The 18,661-nt window shown below is 45.4% G+C and overlaps 1 protein-coding gene and 1 non-coding gene across 13 annotated transcripts in view; both read left to right on the top strand.

Moving 5' to 3' along the window:
* The window catches only part of Prom1 (prominin 1), a 139,462-nt gene that overhangs the window by 16,986 nt on the left and 103,815 nt on the right, over positions 1 to 18,661 (top strand). For 10 of the 12 annotated variants that reach the window (XM_076938448.1, XM_076938441.1, XM_076938451.1 and 7 more), the window contains 3 exons: positions 2,147 to 2,303; positions 12,893 to 13,035; positions 14,316 to 14,433. The gene's annotated coding sequence lies outside the window, so the exon portion shown is untranslated. The remainder of the gene's footprint in view (positions 1 to 2,146; positions 2,304 to 12,892; positions 13,036 to 14,315; positions 14,434 to 18,661) is intronic. The other 2 variants (XM_076938440.1, XM_076938443.1) reach the window with 2 other exon arrangements.
* Positions 2,635 to 2,741, top strand: LOC117713253 (U6 spliceosomal RNA). Its single transcript, XR_004607421.1, has one exon. It is a non-coding gene; the product is annotated as a U6 spliceosomal RNA (small nuclear RNA).

Raw genomic sequence — 18,661 nt, 5'->3', positions numbered from 1 at the left:
CATCATCTCCCAACAATGTCCCTCTGGTGAAGACATCTTTTGGATACAGTAGTACCCAAATTACAGCATTAGGAAGGATGATGATCATGTGTCAGGCGAGGTGCTCAATGCTCTTGGTGTGTATAAACTCATGTAACCATCACAATCTTATGTTAGGGACTAGCTTTAACATACACACTTCAGCACTGAATGCAAAAAGGGTAAATAAGCCTGTTTGCCTAACTGTTTGACAGTATGATACAACGTTATCTATGAAATCAATGCTCGATTGTACAACTAAGTTACAAAACAACAACAAAACCATAACTCCCAAATTTCATGTTTCCAACACGTTTATGGTTTTGTGTTGGGCCATGTTCATAGCTACCCTGACATGGAGCTTGTAGCTGCCCGCGGCCACAAGTCAACTGGATTCACCTGAAAGGCGGGCTGGGAATGAAAGGGGAAGGAGGGCGAGAAGAGATGAGGCCAAGACAAAGTTCTCTGATCAAGGCCCCCAAAGCTTTAATGTTCAGCTCTCAATTTAAAGGGGAAGACCCAACCCACAACCCCTCCTTGTTTCAGATGGGTGGGATAATCCATAGTCCTTTCCAGGTCATGGCCGGGGATGTCTCAAGGCAAGCCCAGGGGCAGTTCTGCTGTGTTCCGGGCAGCCAAGGTGTTGTAACTCCACCTAGATCCCGTCACTTGACCTTGCTGTGGCAACCAAGGTCTCTCAGTCCTGCTCATGGGGGGGGAGAGTACAGGAGCTCAGATGACACATGAAAACCTTTATTTTATTTTATTATTATTTTTTTAATGCTGGGATTATGACCAAGATACAACTGATGTGTTTAGTTTCAGAAGTTCTCAGGGGTTCATGTTGAACTGAGGAACCTGAGGAGGAGACAGAGATGGGAAAGCTGGGGGACAGAGGAGAATCCAGGCAGGACAGAGGCTCAAGAATGTGCAGCTCCAGCGAGCAGCAGGCCTGCACAATCACACAGTAGTCAGACACAATGGAATCCTTGTGGGTACTCCCATGGTTTCTTTGCTGGTAATACTGAAATCTGTGACAGGATGTGTACACACAATGTGCGGCAGATATTTGCTTTGAAACAAAGCTCTGTATAGCTCTCAAACTCTACTCTCCCTTCCACACCTCCTCCCTGTTGTTTCCTGCAGCCATTCCATAGAATAGCTTCACTTGTTCTGTGAAGAAGGCTTCAAGGACCTGTATACCTAGGCTTCTAGAGTGTTCAGCTTCTTACGATGTCCTATCCTTGAACCACTGCCAAGGCCATGGCAAACAAAGCTTTGTGACATACACAGAGCTAGAGTGCCAAGGGTGCTTCCTGAAGAACGAAGAAGCTGGGAGATATAATACAAGCTTGCACATAAATGCTGTCCTGTTATTAACATGCTGCAACTGCATGAGGTTTCTTGGTTTGTATTTAAGGCTCAGGACAAAATTGACTAATGAAGCGGCCGAACAGCCCGATGATGTCTATTAAATGATTGAATGGTCGTTTTCTAAGTTAAAATATTAAGCTCCCTATGCATCACAGACAGACTCAGTCCAGTATTCTGCTCACCTTCCCGGTAGAAGTGGGGGAATATAAATCTCAGGCTGTGAGAAGAGTCCTGGATTCCACCCTCAGATCAAGCCCAAAGATCATGGGAAGCTCTTCAAGCATCTGTGTCTGAACAGGGCAGTGTCAGAATCAAACCTCCAGGTCCTGTCTCATTTAGCATCCAACATCAGTCCATAGCCCAGACAAGAGCGAGCCTCACGCACACCTTATACTTACTCTTACCTCACCTCTGTGGTTCTTACCGCCAGCGTCAACTTCTTCTCCTTTTTGTCTAAACGCTGTGTCCTAACAGTGGGGGACAATGTCAGACACATGTTCCATAGATGATTTTGAAAAAAGAAAGGTGGAAACAGAAGGGTGGAAGGAAGGAAGGAAGGAAGGAAGGAAGGAAGGAAGGAAGGAAGGGAGGGAGGGAGGGAGGGAGGGAGGAAGGAAGGGAGGAAGGAAGGAAGGGAGGAAGGGAGGGAGGAAGGAAGGGAGGAGAGAGAAACACCTGTTGGCACCAGCAGTGTGCTGTTTGTCTCTGTGGTCACAGCCATTGTGTTGAATCATCTCTTGCTTTCTTTCTCCAGTCTAGGACTATGCTTCACAAGGCTCATCTCCAGTGTGGAAACATGTACAGAAAGAGAAAGTACCTGACTAAAGTGACTCAGTCATGCACAGAAGGAAGTCTGGTCTGAGCACTTATGCCTATTATATTCTGTCTGCACAGCCTCCTGCTTGCCAAAGGTAAGCATTCATTCATTCACTCATTCATTCATTCGACTTGAGTTTACTGAGCTCCAGTTCAATAGCAGATGCAGTTCTAGGCTTGTGGGATATGTTACTGAACCGAACCAGATGGAGAACCTTGTTCTTGGTGATTTAAAGTTTCAGCACTGTGCCACACAGACAGGGACAATGGCTTAAAATTGGAATACAAGGGAGGAACCAGACCCTCTGAAGTCATCCTGGACTGACCACTGTTATTTCGTGATTTCTATCCCATTTCAGATCATTTAGTTACCAAATAAAAGACATAAACCTTTATGTTAATAATAAGCCTTAAAAGCACTAGAGCATGCTGGCTTCGGCAGCACATATACTAAAATTGGAACGATACAGAGAAGATTGGCATGGCCCCTGTGCAAGGATGACATGCAAATTCGTGAATCGTTCCATATCCCACCCCCCACGCCCCCACCCGCCGGCAGTGGTGCCACAGCCTTTAATCCCAGCACTTGGGAGGCAGAGGCAGGTGAATTTCTGAGTTCGAGGCCAGCCTGGTCTACAGAGTGAGTTCCAGGACAGCCAGGGCTACACAGAAAAACCAAAAAAAAAAAAAAAAAAAAAAAGAAAGGAAGGAAGGAAGGAAGAAAGAAAGAAAGAAAGAAAGAAAGAAAGAAAGAAAGGAAGGCACTAGAGCTGGGCACATATCAATCCTTTGTGTTACTTTGTCTACTTCCCTGTCAGTAGCCCTGAGATACCATCTGCCATGTTCCTTCTGGGCACCTTCTACACCAGCAGTGACTCATTTACCCCCTGGTGACTTCTTCATCCTCCTCTCTCCTCATGGTCTCTGCCTGAGACCCCAAACCTGTGAACCAAAGCCCCACCTTCCTCTCTCCAGCCCAGCTACAGGCTGTAGGCATCTTTATTAACCAATCACAGATAATTTGGGGGCAAGGTTTATACAGCAAAAGCTGGTACACATGAGAAACTGCTCATCTTGAAACAACCAGATCTTAGGGTACAGAATGTAGCATTTGAATAGAAGCAGCAGCAGACCAACCCACTCCAGACCACCTCACCTGGCCTTGTACTATGTGAAACCTTCCCTCAGGCACAAGATGTTCACTGGTGTGGGGCATTAAGCAGCCCTCAGCCACAAAGAGTGTTGGGTTAAAGTGTGTCTTGAGTCTGCCCTGCCACGGGGCTAGCGCCACTTGGGAAGACAGAGGCCCACGCCAGTGCAGGGCAGGTTTCCGGCTATGGGAAGCTGTGAGACCCCACCCTGAGGTTCGGGGAGCACAGTCTGAGGAGTTGGCTAGGGGACCAGCTGGTTCTCAGGCTCTTGGGCCTCCAGGCGCTGCTGGGAGCCATGAAAGAGCCAGGTTGGATTTGCCGGTGGCCAAAGGGGAGAGGGAGAGAGATGAGCTCTGGCTGTGTCCTGCAAGGGGTGGGGGATGAGAGTTCTTGGCTTGTCACTGCAGTCAGCTTGCTTGGGTTGGTGGTCGCTGTGGCTGGGACCGCAGAGAGATCTTCTGCAGGAGATTAGATGGGCAGCTCTGTAGGCGAAGGCCTGTCCCACTGTTCTCCCCTGCGGATCCTGACAAAACAAAAAACCAAAACCAAAAAACAGTCCATGGTCTTAAGATGTTTATTGCCATGGTGGAAAGTAGACGAGAAACTGTACCCTAGTATTGCAGGGTGGGGTCTGAGATTAAATACCTTTTACAGGGAGGAGGGTCTGAGAAGAAATGCTTAATTGGCTATGCCCTTCTGGACTTTGGGTTTCTCATTAATATGGAGATCTGTCTTGAGACTACTTGACCTGCCATGCCTTCTACCTATGAAGTGGCTGGGGGCATTGCCCTACGTGACTAAAGGACACAAATTTATGGAGGGCAGTGGCCTCGTGTCAGGAGCCTGGAGTCGGAGCATGTCTTGAAATTCCTGCCATCCCTAAGGATCCTCTGGGGTTTCCAGCAGTTTCTAGCCTGTGCTCCACCAGAAACCAGACTGCCTTTCACAGTCCTACAAAAGAGTTTCAGCTCTTCGCAACTGAAAGCTGAGCAGTTCTCTGAAGAAAAGATGAATCATGGTTGATTAATTAATAAATCAGTGTGTAACAGGGTGTCTAGTTACACAATGAACTCAAGCCCTTCCGTGAAGAAAGCAAATGTGTTGAGCACTAAGGGAGAGAGCACCAGTTCCTTGGTTGAGATATGGGGAGAGGAAACGTGGAGAGGGGACTAAGAACAACAGAGAGACCCAGAGCTTTTCTCCTGCCCATCCATGCATGATGCTTGGGTGTTTGAGACCCTGGGATCAACAAAACAGTTCCCAAGCTACTTAAGAATGTTCAGGAGAATGCGTAGGGGCCTTGATTTCTGAATTATACTTCAGTTCTGGGGAAGAGACGATTCTCTCCAGATCTATGCAGCACCTGGAGCCTGGGACTCCTCTGGAGGATTTTGAGATGGCTGTTAGCATGGCTGTGTCTCAGGCTGGTCTCTGGCAGAAGGGACAGCAGAAACATTCTTCAGGTAGTTTGGGGAGTGAGGTACACAGAGTGGAGTACACATAGGACTCTAAGTGGTGTGATATGCAGAAGTGGATTAAGAGTGAACTCCATGGTTCCAGACTTTCAGATATACCTTGCAAGTGCCTGAAAAGAAGGCTACTCTTCTACCTAGATGGAGGAGGGGCAGGGCGGGGACTCTGTCCAGTTGGAACACTAGGTTAAATGAGATTTTATTATCTTAGTTTCTTTTGAATAGCTGTGACCAATTGGCAAAAACAACCCAAAGCAGGAAAAGTTTACTTTGCTTACAGAATCAGAGGTTCAGTCAGTGGTTGCTTGGGCTCATGCACTTAGAGGCAACATCATGGTGGAGAATGTCCCTTCATAGGCGACAGGAAGCAGAGAGTGCAGGAAAGGCCACTGACCTATGTCCTCCAGCTAGATCCCATCACTAAGTTTTCTAGACCCTTCAAAGTATTGCCACCAGCAGGAGATGAAGGCTCCAACACACGAGCTTTTGGGAGCATGTTACTTACCTTTCTTTGCTGGTAACAAAATACCTGATAAAAGAGAAGGAAGGTGGGAAGGAAGGAGAGATTTGTTTTGCAGAGTTCGAGGGCACAGTCCATCATGTTGGAGAAAGCATAGCAGCAGAGATGTGAGGCAGCTGGCCACACTGACTCCACCTGAGCCAGGAAGGAGAGAGTGAGAATGCTGGTGTGAAGCTAGCCTCCTTAATTTTATTCAGTCCAAGATCTTAGCCGATGGAATGGTGCTGTCCCTAGTTTTAGTGGCCTTTTCTACTTCAACTAACTTAATTTAGGACATAACTTAATCTAACTTAATCTTCACAGACATACCCAGAGGTTTCTTTCCATGGTGATTCTAAATCCTGTTGAGTGGACAATCAAGATTAACTCATCATATGGGAGACAGGTCATCTAAGGCTTACCCACACTAGCTTGTAGTGAAGGTTGTTAAGGGTAGAGATGGTGACCACATGCAATACTTGTATTTTCCTTGCTGGCAGTCAAGAGGGCAGAGGTTTATTCAGGCTTATTTCAGGCTCTTCTTAGGATGCCTCAACTCTTGTCAACCCGTTCCAGAGGTTCTGGTGTGTTTCCTGCCTGGCCTTTCATTCCTCACACTATCTTCATTTCTCTTGGCCGCCTTCTGGAACTACCACCCCAAACTGATGTTAGATTAGTACTGCCATGTTGAGAACCGCACTAGCCCCACGTTTGGGTGGCCAAAATATGTTGCGGCCCGAGCAAAATGTTGAGGCTTGGGCTGCCCAGCGTTTGGTGGCCACTGTATCCCGGTCCAAGCTGCCGCTCTGGTCCGAGGGTCAGGGTTCAGCAAGAGAGAGAGTGAGGAAGGACTAGAAGAATGGAGACCAGACAGAGTGTGATTCAATCCCATTTATTCTTCAGACTCTCTTCCTCTAAGTGTCTGATTCTCTACCATCTGCCTCTGCCTTTTATATGTCTCACTTCTAAGCTATGCCTTTTGGTCACACCTTTAATCATGCCCTTAGGTCTTGTCTCTAAATCTGATCTCTAGGTCACACTCTTAAGTCACACACCTTTAATCTCACACACCTTTAATCTCACACACCCAAGGTATCTAAACCAAGATTATCAGAGTGTGCTCAGCTGTTGTAGGCTATTGTAATCCAAGTCTCATGTCAGGGTATATGGGTCAAGATGGCTGCAAAGCTGATAGCTGCTTTCTGCTAAAAGTCGGCCCCCAACACTGCCACACTTGAAAACCTTCTACAGATCTCTCTTTCTCTCACCTCCAATGGTCCTGATTCTTTGGCTTGGCAGATAAGCCTCCCTAGAAATGGAGTCTCCACCCTAGAGCTCTCGATTTCTCCAACTGCTCATTTCATTCTGCTGCACTGTGTTTCAGCTCACTGCTGTTCAGCCCTCCTCTATCTCTAACCAACAGCTACATAATTCCTTCCCCTGCCCTCCATCCTTCCCTCCCTCTCCCATCATGGACTAAAACTAAGGTTTTGTCTCAGTTAGGGTTTCTATCTATGTGAAGAGATACCATGACCATGGCAACTCTTATAAAGAAAAACATTTGATGGGGCTAGATAACAGTTAAAGAGGTTTTATTCATTGTCACCATGGTGGGAAACATGGGGGAACATAGTCTCCTAACATGGTCCTGGAGAAGAAACCAAAAGTTCTACATCCAGATCCACAGGCAGCAATGAGAGAGAGGAGAGGAGAGGAGAGGAGGGGAGGGGAGGGGAGGGGAGGGGAGGGGAGGGGAGGGGAGGAGAGAGAGAGAGAGAGAGAGAGAGAGAGAGAGAGAGAGAGAGAGAGAGAGGTGGGGGGGGACTGGGCTTCTGAAACCTCAAAGCTTACTCCCAAGTGATACACTTCCTCCACCTTCCTTCTCTTTTATCACGTATTTTGTTAGCAGCAATGAAAGGTAAGTAACATGCTCCCAAAAGCTCGTGTGTTGGAGCCTTCATCTCCTGCTTGTGGCAGTACTTTGAAGGGTCTAGAAAACTTAGTGGGTGGGATCTAGCTGGAGGATGTAGGTCCGTAGGCCTACTTCAACAAGGCCACAAGTTCTAATCCTTTCAAAACATGTCATTCCCTATGAACCTCTGGTGGTCATTTTCATTAAAACCATCACAGGCCTTATATATAGGAGGTAAGACCTCTTATATCTACACACCTCCAGATTTCTCATTTTGCTTCTTATTTTGAGACAGTTTTACTAAATTGTCCAAGCTAGCCTTGAACTCATTCTGTACCCCAATCAGGCCTTGAACTTGTGATCCTCTTTGCCTCAGCCTCATTAATAGCTGAGATTACAGGCTTATGCTACCAAGTACAGGCCACTGGAAACCTCTTCTAATCCACTTGAGGATAAAGCAGCTACTGCCAGTCACTTTGCAGTCACCCACTGTTGGGGCCTCTAAAAGTCACACTGGTATTTAGTCCCCCCCCTCCCCCCCCACTACACAGTGACATACTTCCAGGCTAGAGACTCTAATGAGAACAAGTCCCACTGGAAACGTCAGAGGATTGCAATGGATCACATGTGCCATGGTGAATTATGGGTATGCCCAAGGTGCCCAAGAGAGACAAAGGTGAAGAAGATTACCCAGTTGTTTTGAAACAATTTTCCTTACCTGCAGGATCAATAACCCAGATGTCAGCTGGAGGCTGAGCAGACAATTGCAGGGTGGGCTTCCTCATAGAGGTAACTGTATGCAAACGAGGTCATGGTGGTGTTTGTGCAAAGTCTTAGTTTTGACTTTATTTTGAAACAGTTCCTGCTCTCCGGCAGTGGTTGGTTTATGTGTAGAGTGAAAAATTATAAAGATCATTTTATAAAATATATACAGGCTTTTTCTTTACCCCTAGACCTGGGCAAAAGAATGCAGGTTCACTAGTTCCAGAAAGCAGAACTGAATGTAAGATTTCAGGCTTTCACTGCCCCAGGATATATTCCAGGAGGAGTACATTATCCCTGAGTCAGAGGACACTTGCTGGATTAACATTCCTCAGACCTCAGGGAAGAGAACCCACCTGTGGGTGGGGAAGGCCCAAAGCAGGAAGACACATTCCTGACCACAAAGAAAGATGCAAGTCATCTGGGTGGTTCCAGGAACTAGCTAACTTTCCACTGCTTTTATGTTATTGTTTCCTTGGTTACCCCTCCCCCCTTGAGGTCTTCCCAGTGTTCCAGAAAGCTGTAATTTAAGTCTAACTAGATGCTCTGCTAACCTAGATAAGCTTCTGCCTGCAGGAACTGCCCTCTGCCCCCATCGACTGGTACAGCCTGCTGATGTTCAAAAATTGTAAAGTAACCAATTATGTGTAACCTCGAGAAAATTCCTCCCTTTCCCCACCCCGTGCTATAAAAAGCCCCTCAGCTTGCTGGGCTTTTGTCAACTCAGCTCCTGTGTGAGCAAATGAATTGACCTTGGCCAGCCAACTCTCCCTAATAAACCTCTACTGATTGCATCCAGGTATGGTGTCTTGCGATTTTTGGGTGGCCATGACTTCCCAAGACTTGAGTAAGGCTCTCCCAAGTTTGGGGGTCTTCATTGAAGGTCCATGCATTGTGGCCTTTTGCCAAGAGAGTTTTATAAGTGACTCAACATTCACTCTGACAACCTTGATACTGCGGATCACCTCTGCATCTTAATAGCAAAGTAGAGTTGAGCACAGAATCTGTGAGTGCTGAGTGTTGAGTGGTTCTGCATGGACAAGTGCTTCTTTGGGCCACTATTGGGCAGGATCATGTAACGGGCAGTACATGATTTAAAGAGATGCCCAAGAAGCTCATTAATTAGGGCCAATAGGATTTAATACAATAGTATTTAATACAATAGTATTTAATGCTGTGTTTAAAAACCTATAGCAAAACTCTGTTTCAATGCATTGGATACAGCAGGACCTGGCTGTGAATCTTCATCTTACTACCCTTGCTTCCTGTAAACCCTTTCACTGAGCACTGAGGAGGAGCACCAGGCAGTACACATGCCCTGTGGCTGAATTTACAATTGCCACACTGAGACTGGTGAAGAAAGGAAGGACCACAACTGAAGTGAAGGTGTTGTCAGAGGTGTGTGGCTGGCAACCAGAGCTTAAAGAAAGCTATTTCTGGCTAATCTTAAAATATATCAGAAGGGTACTAGAAAGCCTAGGCTGGGTGTTAGAAGGTAGGATGAGAAACAAGTGTGGGTGCAGCCTGGTTGGGACAAGGCTAGCCACACCCAGATCATCATGGCTATTCCTTTGACTGGGTTAGGTTGCATGCCCAGGGTCAAAGTCCAGTGTGGAAGAGACCATTGGCAGGATCCCAAAAGGAGATGAATGGGAAACCCATAACTTGGCTCTGTGACCATCTGACCTGGAATGGATATACTTATTGCTCCACCAGGAGTTTCTTTTTGGCGAGAAGGGTCGAGTGGGGATGGGGACGGGGTGGGGGGTGGGGAGTGGGGAGCAGCAGCAGGGATGTCACTAAAAATGATAAAGAATCCAGAAAAAAAATTAAAGTCTGTTTGGCATCTTAAGGTCATTAATTAAGACAGACAACTCCAGGGAAAAAACTGTGGGAAAACATTTTAGAACAGATTCTTGAGAGAGATTTTGGGTTTGCTTTTGGAATATGGCAGTGAAGAGCCCCATACTCGGGAGACCCTTCCTCAAGCCTCCGGAATCGCGACCACCCAAAGATCACAAGAAACCATACCTGGATGCAATCAGCAGAGGTTTATTAGGGGAGGAGCCGGCGGTCAAAAACGACAAGCTCTTTAGCTCCAAGAGCAGGGTTTTTGGCCACGTGTGGTGGGTTAAAGGGTCTTTTATAGCATGGGGTGGGGGGAGGAAGGCATTTTCGCGCGCTTACACATGATTGGTTGTTTTGAACATAGCACTGGGAAGGCCAAGGGAGGGGTAACCAAGAACAGTGGAACATTTCAGAGAATCTAGCCCAAATGATCTAGAGTCATGTGAGATCACTCTGCACACTCATTCTTCTCAAAAATGTGGTTTTCACCATGCTATTGTGTCCTATTCTGCCATTTCCTCCGGCTATAGGGCTATGGCCCCACCTAGGTGATAGCATCTTTATCTGTAGTCAGGAATGCCTTCCTGCCTTGGGTGAGGCTTGGGGAATGTAATCCAGCAAGTGTCCTTCACCTGGAATGTGAAGGTCTGAAATCTTATTTTCAGTTCCGAGTTCTAAAACTCGGAAAAATCTACACATATTTCATAAAATGGCCTTTATAATTTTTCACTCTACAGCAGAAGGAAAATGCAGTTTCCCCTTGGGATCCCTGGTGGTGGCAGAGGCCCTCTTAGACTTTGAAGTCTTCAGCTGCTCCAGACTCTCTTACAGAACACTGTAGTAGTTGAACATAATCTTCATACTCCCCGCCCCCTCCCCCCAACCATAATCCCCTCTAGCCAATTACAATACCAAATACAATGTAAATGTTACATAAATAGCTGTCTGTCTGTACTGTTTAGCAGATGAGGAAGATAGTTCAGGACAGACAAGGCTACCACAGGGAAACTATACAGCACCCTTCAGGAACAATATGTTTTCATGAATATTTTCCATCTGTAGTTGGTTGTATCTTTGGATTCAGAGCCAATTGGTATGGGGAAAAAAATGTAGTCGATTGCTTTTCACTTTTAGACATGTGTTTGGCCCCATCTGTACATGTGAAGGCTAGAAAGCACATGGAACTGTTTTCTATGGCAAAGGTGGCTGTGGAGAGCAGGTGCCCCCATCCCCTAACCCCCACTCCCACCTTGAGTGGCCAGGCATGATGCTATAGGAGGGACAGCTCCTTGGTCTGGGGTCAGAGCTTTGCTGACTCCACAGAGCTAATCTTTCTGGTATTATTTTGTCCAGCTCCCCCACCAGTCACAGGTTTGTAGGATGGGAGGAGGAAGCAGCCAGAGCCTGAGGTAGAGTCATTATATATCACATAGCCACCAAACACCCAGGTTGCAGTGGTCAGGAGAGAGTTCACGCCTACTAGACCCCTCTGACGTGTTACTGCCATCACCTTGGGAAGCTCAATGGGACACAGGTGCTTAGTTAGGTGTATTATAATCAGAGAGAACCCCAGGTTGGTCCATTTAAAGACACATTACTATCCTACCCATCACAGACAGATGACTTTATTTAGTAAGCTCTGAGGGCTTGACATTTTCCTTCCTGAGAAATACTTGATTTGCTGCATGTGGTGGCAAACACCTTTGGAACACAGACCCAGGCAACGCTCTGTGAGTTTGAGGCCACCATAACAATTTGTATCCCAGCTAGAAATATATAGTGAGACCTTGTCTCAAAAGAAGGGAAAGAAAGAAGGTGAGGGGGAAGAGAGGGAGGCTGGAGGGGGGTATCGACCCAAGCAATTGAAAACAGCTCCCGGACAGACCTCTTCTTGCTTGCTGCCTTTGCTTTTTAACTGTAGCTTGTCCCTCACTCTTGCCTCTTGCCAGCCACTAATATACACTGTGAGCAACTCACTGGGAAGCAGGCACCTCCATTCCACAGTGTTCCCTTCATCCACTTTGCATATTTCCCTTTTTACCTTTCTAGAACGGGATGTTTCACAACCTCCACAAAGCACGCCCAGGACTCATCACCCAGCCTAAGTGCTGTCACTGACCTGAGTCTGACAACTGTACCTCAGGGCATGCCCCAGCGTGCCCCAGCGTCCCTGCAGATACCTCTGCTTAGCTGGGGGACTTTTCTATAGAAGCCTGGGTCAGTTTTCCTTTCTTTGTGTTTCCCCACCTCTTCAAGTTAACCAAGGGATGACTTGTTTTTTACAGCTGTGTATCCTGAGAGTGAAATCTTAGGCAGTATGAGATACCCATCAATGTCCTTGCATGAAAATTTGTGACTCTGCTCTTGTGTCTCTGTTAATCTCTTGACTCTTCTAACCTCAGTTTTTCAAAGCCTTGGTTCCAGCCTTATTGCTGTTACTTTGTAGCCTCCAAATAAATCCAGGGATTACATGGGGAAATGTATTCATTTGTTTATATGGGGTGCTTGTGATCAAAACCCCGACATGCTCACACTAGGCAAGCGCTGTACCACTGAACTATGTCTGCAGTCCACATTTTTCTTATTAAGTTATTAGTTTGTTTTTAATCTGCCATTTAATAGAACTTGATTGATCAACTCCAGTACAGGAGCTGCCAGACTTAAGCAATGAGTTTCTCATCAACATGGGGTAACATCACCTCTGTGTCTTACAGTGCCCAAGGCAAGGCTGGCCCCGGGGCAGTCTAAGTGCTTCTTATGGCCCTAGATTTCAGCTCTTCTGTCTCTGTTCTTGTGCTAAGAGTCTCCCACTTGGAAGTCAGACTGGGTTTTGGAAGTGAATTAGCCGTTAATTGACATTGACTTAGAGCAAGCCCTACAGTTCTCTGGATATCAGCAGGTCCCAGGGGAGCTCCCAAGTCAGGCCACCCAGCTCACACTCATGGCCTCTGCCCTGTGATCCCCTCCATCCTCATCACCTGAGACCCATCCCTGCCAGCATGCTCAGCGGTGCTATTATCCTGCCTGTTCTATTTTTTAGGGCTTTCACCAATCTCTACCAGTTTTCATGTTACTCACCTATTTTCCTGTCTGCAACAATGGCTCCAAGGAAGCAGAAAGCATCATTTTGTTTGTGAATGGACCTCAAGTGCTTGCATCAGGCTGGGACAGGCATATCATCAGGTATACCATCAGTAGCTGTTGGTTGGATGAATACATTTGTTCTTAAGCACTAGGTGATACTTTCTGAACCACTTTTTCCCCTCAAGACTTCTCCTTGAGAGAGAACTAGTTGCATACCATGCTTAAAGGTGTGACACCCCTAGAGTCAGCCAGACTCAGAATCCTATTTCAGCCACTTGCCAGCTAGGCAGCGGTCTCAGGCAAGACTTTTCAGAGCATTAGTTGCTCCAGCTGTGAAATGATGTGGTTCTGGGTGAGTTGTGTATCTTTAAATGATGTCAGTGTCCTTAGGCCTACGAACAGGATCGTACTGAAAAATAAGGTCTTTTCAGAAGGTCAGGTCAGGAGATTATATGGTACGTGTGGTCCTTTCAATAAGGAGAAAATGTAGAGACAAAGGCAGCTGTGCATAGAGGGAAGGTGGTGTAAAAACACATGGGGTCATTTTACCTGTGAAGCAAAGAATATCTGGGGCTGAGAGAAGAGAAAGAGCTGAGAGAGGCCCCGGAACAGATTGTCTCTCACGGTTTCCAGAAGGAGTCCTGCAGATGCTTTGTTTTGGGCCTCGAAGCTGTGAGATAGCACGGTTAAGTGACCCTTTCTACAGTACCGTCACAGTAATCTCAAGGAATGAATACAGAGCCCAGATTGAAAGCCCCTCTACACTACTAAGCACTATCATAGCATCAAATGGCGATTCAACATATTTTTGGTTTGGTTCTTTTAGATAATACTTTCTAAAATTACCTCAAATATTGTGTCTGTGAAGTGCTTAAAATGAAAGTTGCTTCAGTTAATCATGAGGGTTGGTTTTATTAAGTAAAGCCTGAGTCTGTAAGTCTCAACTTCCTTCTCTTGGAAAAACAAATAAAACAGCCCCTCCCCCAATTGGTAGGCTTTAATTAAAAGAAAGTAGGTAACTCAGTGCATGGCAAATGCCAGTACGTTAATAAATGACAGCCACAGGTGCCTCAGGCTGCCTTGCAGTGTATTCCATGATCATTCAGGACGCTTTGGCTGTTGCCATGGTTACTTGAGTTCTTCAGAGCTTAACGTTTCACTGTGGTCCTTTTTACCCGCTCTGGTATTTATTGAAGACCTATCATGTGCTGAGAAATATTTGATTCAGTAAGAATTCTGTTCCTTTTTTCTAAGGGCCTCTTTGCTCATCCTTCCTTTTTGTCTTGTTTTGGTTTTGTTTTCTAACATGTGTGTGTGTGTGTGGAGGTCGGAAGACAACCCCAGATATTGAATCTCTCCTTCCATTTCGTTTACACCAGGGTCTCTTGTTGTTCACCGTTGTGTGTACCAGGCTGGTTGGCTATGAGCTTCCAGAGTCTCCAGCCCACAGGGCTGGTACACAGGGAATGGCATTGGATCTTGCAGGCTAAGTATATGGTAAAGGTCTTTCAGACTACAATCATAATCTTTGGCATTTGCAAAATTGCTATCAGGATCTTTATAGTATATGTCTGATAATATTCTGTCCAAGTTCAATATTAATTTTGTGCTTGCAATTTGTGTTTGTTTTTAAAATTACATATATGCATGTCTGCCTGTGTGTGGTGTGTGCACATGAGTGTAGGTGTCTGCAGAGGCCAGAAGTTATTGTATCCCCTGGATCTGAGGTTAGATAGAGTGGTTGTGAGCTGCTCAATGAGTGCTGGGAAGTAAACTCAGGTGTTATTTTTATTTTTCTCAACCTACTTTTAATAACGGTTCCTAAACATTTTAACCTCTCTTCTAGCCCACCACCCACCAGAGAGAGTGGAAAAGAAAGGCTATTAGGATACAGGGGAAATGGACTTGTTTAGAAATTGTTCTTTGAAGCAAATCTCATCTACATTGTCAGGAAATCAGCAGTTCAGTCCACGGGAATAAGCAGCAGCAGCAGCTTGATCCACTCGCAGACACTTGATGAATATATACCAGCAATCCAGTTTTGTAGTGTTGGGATAGCAAACACGAATCAGCAGCAGAGGTACAACCGAGCAGAAACAGCCGGGCCTCGGCAAATCAGTACAAGTCAGCAGGAGGGACCAGGACTGCCAGGGACACCAGGAGAAGTTCTTTGCTGTGCCTCTCCCAACAAAGCAAAGATTAGCAAAGACGTGAGACCAAGAAGCCTTGCAAAGCTAGCTCTACATGTAAGCTCCTCTCACAGTCTGTTGAGTCCTATTTATACTCCCTCTAAACATCACATGTCCTCCACACGTCTCATCTCACCACGTGTCTTGCCTCAGTACATGAGCCTGTCTTAGTAAAACTGACATCACTCTGTCCATTGATCCAAGTCTGTGGAAGTGGCAAGAAGCCACCAGCACACCACCAGAAGTATTTTGGCGTGCTTCTCTCTATGGAGTCCTTATAATGACCAATAAACATGGTAAAGCATACCAATACCATTCAGTGTTATCCATCGTCTGTTGGGTCCTTCTTAACATCATGTGTCCTTTCACACATTTGCCTTAGTGAAACATGCAGGTGAAAGGTCACCTGTGTCAGATTCAGGGAAACACTCCTTCACAGGTTTGCCCCAGCAAAACACCATGTGACACAACTGACTTTCCAAAGAAACCAGAAGTTTCCACTTCATTCAGGTCCTCTGGAAGAGCCATCTTTTCAGCCTCAGGACTTTAAAAGAAACCAAACTCTAGAGTTTGAACATTTGGGGTTGTCACAACTTGGGTAGAGGTTACTATTTATATCTGATGGAGCTGATACTTGGGATATCATTAAACAACTCTGCATGTACAGAACAGCTCTCTCCTAGAATGAGGAGGTTTCCAACCTCCAGAACTAAGATACTGAGGTTAAAAAACAAACAAACAAAATAACAAAACACTATGAATCTAGACTGTTTTTTCCTCATCTTGTATCTTTCCTCACCAATAACGTAAACAGTTTTAGAAATTGCTGTCTTCCTTCCCTGTCACTGGATAATGTTAAACCATCTACCCATTGTAACCATTTCTAGTCATGATTTCTACAACTATCCCCCTCTAGCAAACTGGTTTTGATGCTCTCTGGTCTTCATGGTCAACGCCAGTCTATTCACGTGCTGAGAACGGATACTGGTCTTTAAGAACCAGTTTGCTCTGTATTGTACATTTACAAAATACACCAGTGTTACTGTTGGCAAATGGTTGGAGTGGTAACATTAAATTTGCCAGCATTTTTTTCACCCTCAAAAAAAAAAAAAAAAAAAAAGAACCAGTTTGCTTTAAGAAATTAGTTTGCATTCTGTTGCTGTGATAAACATCACTACCAACAGCAACTAGGGGAGGAAAAGGTTTATGTCATCTCACACTTCCGGGCAACGGGTCATCACTGTGTGAAGTCAAGGCAAGGGTTCAAGGCAGCAGCCATGGAGTGGTGCTGTCTATTGGCTTGCTCACCCTGACTTGTTCAATTTGCTTTCTTACATATCTCAGGACCACCTGCCTAAGGGTGACACCACCCACAGTGGGCTAGACATCAATCATCAAGTAAAATGCACCATAGGCTTGCCTGTAGGCCAATCTGATGGGTGTACTTTCTCAATGGAAGTACCTTCTCCTCAGATGACTCTAGCTTGTGTTAAGTTGACAAAAACCCAACCAATACATACCTCATGCTTGTGTTGGGGGTGTGGCTTAACATGATGAGGTCCTGGGTTTAATCTACAGTTCCTCAAACAAAGCAAAACAAAGCAGAAAACATCCTTCATGCTTGTTAATTTAAAATGAGAAATCATTCTGTGTTCTCAGTAGACAAAGGGAATTCATTGGCATCTACCTCTTCTGCTGTTCCCCTTTGTTTCCAGCAGCTGCTTGGGACAGTGAGTGAAAGACTATCCTGAATGGGGTTGTCGTGGGAAAGATTTAGAAGGATGTATGACCCGCACCTCTGGTGTGTGTATGCAGCAATTATGTGCCAGCAAAGACAATTGCTCTAATCCCAGGTCGGTGCTAGAAGCTCTTTAAAGTTTGTTTAGCAGTAACCATGGGGTTCAATTTTCCTGTGCATGGTCTAATTTTAATTATTTAAAAAAAAAAGCAGTGGTATAATATGTAAAGCTTTGCCATTTGTCTCCCCAGGATAATGAGACCCATTAGGGCTTCTAAATTCTAATTTGCAAGGATTTAAAAAAAAAAAAAAAACACACGACTCCTGTGCAAATACACAGTGACTGTGAAAGCATTTGCTCGGCCCATGGATCGATGAGGTAGCCACTGAGAGAGGCTGTAACTGGATTAATTTGAAGAGTGACTTGAAGAATGACATTTGTCTGGGTAATTGGGAATCTGAAGTTTTTGTTTGTTTGTTTGGTTGGTTTTTGGTTCTTTTTTTTTGTTGTTGTTGTTGTTTTTTTTTTTTTTTTTTTTTTTTGGATGAAAAGCTTGTCAACTTTCAGCTGATGAGGAGAAACACATTGCTCAGTGCAGGTTGAGTTCCTGGCTGCCTCTTGAGTGGATTATGACAGTTGACAGCCTTTGAATCGAGTGATGGCCTTGTGCCTACCTACTGTGTGTAGCCACTTCTCTTCTCACTTACTTGGAACCTCTTCTGTGCTAAGTGAAGTGTTCTGGTGGGCAGGATGCCCTCGCGACGCATAACTCAGGTTTTCCGATGCTCCCATTGTCTTTACTGGATATTAAAGGTCCATTAATTGGTTATTAACAATGAATTCCCCCATTTGTTTTAGAGCATATTACTATCACCTGAGATAAAAATGGTCTCTAAGGATCAGGGATTTATTTGAAGCAGTTACCGACTGGAGGGTAGGCTCCCAAGCATAAAGCACACCTGTACCCCGCATCACTCCCAGGGAACCACTGGCTGAGTTTCCAACCTCTCCGCAGCTTTCAGTGAGGTCCCTGCAGTCTTTGCTTTGCTCTGTTTGGCCCCTCTGCTTTACTTTCCTTGCTGTGTGGAAGCTTTTATTCTACCCTGCCCTTGAGTTAAGCTGTGCCTGGTGGATCAGACACAGGTCGCACTTGAAGTACAGGACTAATGTTTTATTACCCTTTGGTTATTAAGCCAGTCATGTTATTCTTGGCAGCCTAGCCCAGAGGTAAGGCAGAGAAGAAGCAAAAGGAACAGGAAATGATGCTGTAAAATATTTACAGGAAAACGTTGGCTGGCTTGAAGCAATTCACTGGCCCACTCTCCATCTCCTTTTTTGTCTTCTCTAATCACTTCCCTCTTCCTCTCTCCCTGGCTCCCTGTTAACACAAGTTTTGGTCTTAATAGGAGCGTTGAGATGTAAATTTTTCTTAATCAAAAGATACGATGCCATATTTTGAGTCATGCAAAACACTATTTTAATTATTAAGAATATTCATTTTGCTCTAATCAATCACAAACATTCCTAACAGTTCCACTCTGTCCCAGCCCTATGCCCTACAGCTTCCTTTCATCTGAGAAGCATGACTTTTATGGTCCTGTCCCACGCCTGCTTTGAAATCTAGATGAGCAGGTAGTCCTGTATCCCCAGGGCAGGCTCAAAATAGTTGACTCAGGCACTTCAGAATTAGCACCTCTCTTAAATCCCAAGTAAGTGCAAAAAAGCAAGCTCCAGGTACAGAGAGCAAAGGACTCCAGGCTGAGCTACTGCAGCCTCTGCCAGGCCCCCTTTGTCAGC

This window comes from Arvicanthis niloticus, chromosome 7, assembly GCF_011762505.2.
Source record: "Arvicanthis niloticus isolate mArvNil1 chromosome 7, mArvNil1.pat.X, whole genome shotgun sequence".
Lineage (NCBI taxonomy): Eukaryota > Metazoa > Chordata > Mammalia > Rodentia > Muridae > Arvicanthis > Arvicanthis niloticus.
The sequence above is the reverse complement of the archived record's forward strand: the minus strand, read 5'-3'. Positions and strand labels throughout refer to the sequence as shown.